The sequence below is a fragment of the Rhineura floridana genome, chromosome 14 (assembly GCF_030035675.1).
Source record: "Rhineura floridana isolate rRhiFlo1 chromosome 14, rRhiFlo1.hap2, whole genome shotgun sequence".
NCBI classification, from domain to species: Eukaryota; Metazoa; Chordata; class Lepidosauria; order Squamata; family Rhineuridae; genus Rhineura; species Rhineura floridana.
This window is the reverse complement of record NC_084493.1, coordinates 40,130,293-40,132,807: the sequence shown is the minus strand read 5'-3', so window position 1 is coordinate 40,132,807 and position 2,515 is coordinate 40,130,293. Positions and strand designations below refer to the sequence as shown.

Genomic DNA, 2,515 nt, shown 5'->3' with positions numbered 1-2,515 from the left:
AAATATGGAAATTAGACCTATTGGGTGATTTATGTTGATGATCTACTCTTGGGTTGTGAAAACAGGATGGACTGTGAGGAAATGATACACCATTTAAACCAGGAGATAAAGATAAAATGACTGAGAGAAGTCACCCGCTATCTTGGGATCCAGACAGAAAGAGAGGAAGATAGGAGCTTTCTCCTCAACCAAAAACAAAAGATCCAAGAAATGCTTGAATACTTAGAGCTTACTAAAGCTTATCCAAAGGCCACAGCTACGGACACGAACTACCTGAAAGGAGAAGGAAACTGTGAATTTCTTCCACAGAATGATCAGTAAAGGACAGCTATAGGAAAGTAACTGCACCTGGCCACCACAACCAGATCAGACATAGCCACAGCAATAGAGATAATGTACAGAACCACCAGTTCACCTAGAAAGAGAGACTGGAGTGCTGTGAAGAGAGTGGCTAGATATTTAAAGGGGCGCACTGTGATGTTCCTGTAGGTTAAGCATCTGTAAATATGGTAAGTGCGGGTCTATTAGGTGATGTATGGTAATTGACTGAGAGAGAAAGGGGGAGTACATGGGTGAGAAGCTGAAGTATGCTGGATGATGATTGGCTGGCTGGCTGAAGGTATAAATGGAGGTTTGTGAATGATGAGGGAGGAGAAGTAGTTGAGTTGGTTGGAGTGAGGTCGTTTGGTGAGGGTTGGTTGGCAGAGTTCTGAGGGAGGTTTGGATTGTATTTGGCTGATATTTAAAGAGTATATATATGAACAGAAACATAAAGAGAGACCATATTTGAAACCATACGCTTGTGAAACATTCCTAAAGTAATCTTGTTATTTCCTGTTAGTAAATAAATACTTACTTGGTTTACCAAAGGCCTGATCCTTGGCTGGGGGAAGATACATACCAGAAGGGAGGGCAAGGTAATTACCAAGGCTGAACAGAAACAGAATCTAATGGTGGCAGCGGTGAAGGGAGATATTGTAACAAAGACAAGTATCCAGAGCAACCCAGAGTTGTATGCTTTATAGAGACAGATACAATGGGGTTGGGAACAGCATAAACACTCAGTCACAAAGTAACCAGCGATAGAGAGACTCAAGCAAAGTCTCTGGGCTTATTGGTTACAGGACGTGACTGGTGGTGTTGCCTAGCAGTGGGATCTAGTGAGATCTGTGCTAGAGCGGAGTGGAGAAAACATATAAAGGACGGTCCTGACTGGTGGTGTCCCTGGTGGTGCCTAGTGAAAGGCAGTAGCCACAAGCAGGTGGGAACCTGACAGGGAGAACCAGGGAAGGACATCACACGCACATCTGAAATTAAGGTTGCAGGCCATCAACATTCCCACACTGATGCAGACTGGGCTGGGAACCCTGTAAGCTGCAGATCAACTAGTGGCAGCGTGTTCTTCTATGGAGATGCATTAAATGGCAGATTAGCAAGAAGCAAGCAACAGTGGCAGTCTCAGTGACATAAGCAGCGTACATTTCAGTTGCCGTAGCATGGCAATAACTGAAATTGCTATCTACTAAAGGGCTTTGGAATAGATGAACCGCCAATGCAGAATCTGGAAGACAACCAAAGCTGCATAAAGATTTTTCAAGCTGAGAAAGCAATACACACACCAAGTACATTGATGTGAAACATCATGTAATAAGAGGCAGTAGCAAGGAAGGATTTATCGAATGCAGTAATGAAAGATGTGCCCAACAAAAGACATGATAGTAGACATTCTCATTAAGCTGCCTCCTAAAGACTAGTTTCAACTCTTGCGAGAGAAGATGGGCCTTGTGGACTTGACTAAGCATGGTTGAGAAGGGATGTTGGAATGAGACAACAGTGCTTGTAGGTGATTACTAGAGGGAGGGGGGTGCTAGACAGAAAGTAATGTTTGTGTCCCTCTCACTGACAACCTTTTAGAGATGAAAATATCTGTCAATTCCAGTTCTCCCAGTTTCTCATTTTTCCCATCTTAAATTCAGTTCTTCACAAAATGTGCAATTTGTTTTATATAAAAAATCCTCATTAAAATTCTCTAGCATTTTAGTGTGAATTTCTCGAAATAAAACATTTTTGTAGGCAGTTTTGAGTATGTACACATTTTTGCAAGCAATTCCTTGTCATATAATGCATTTTTGTATGTTATTTTCACTCATATATTCATTTTTTGCCTACAGCCCTACTACCCTGAACACACCCAATCTCGTCTGATCTCGGATGCTAAGCAGCGTCAGTCCTGGTAGTACTTGGCTGGGAGACTGCCTGGGAATACCAGGTGCCGTAGGCTTAGAGGAAGGCAATGGTAAACCACCTCTGAATACCTCTTACCATGACAACTCTATCAATACATCCAAACAAAGATTCATAGGGTCACCATAAGTCGTAATCGACTTGAAGGCATATAATAATTCATTTTTTATGCATGCTTTCCCCTAAACTATGCAGGTTTTGCAAACTCTATTGAAAAATTTGAATAAGTGTGAATTTCCAAGGATGGCTGTGTTTCAGTTGTCATGCTGTT

The 2,515-nt window shown here is 42.0% G+C and overlaps 1 pseudogene; it reads left to right on the top strand.

The window, feature by feature from the left end:
• The first annotated feature begins 2,163 nt into the window (after positions 1-2,163).
• Positions 2,164-2,281, top strand: LOC133370085 (5S ribosomal RNA; annotated as a pseudogene).
• The last annotated feature ends 234 nt before the right edge of the window (positions 2,282-2,515 follow it).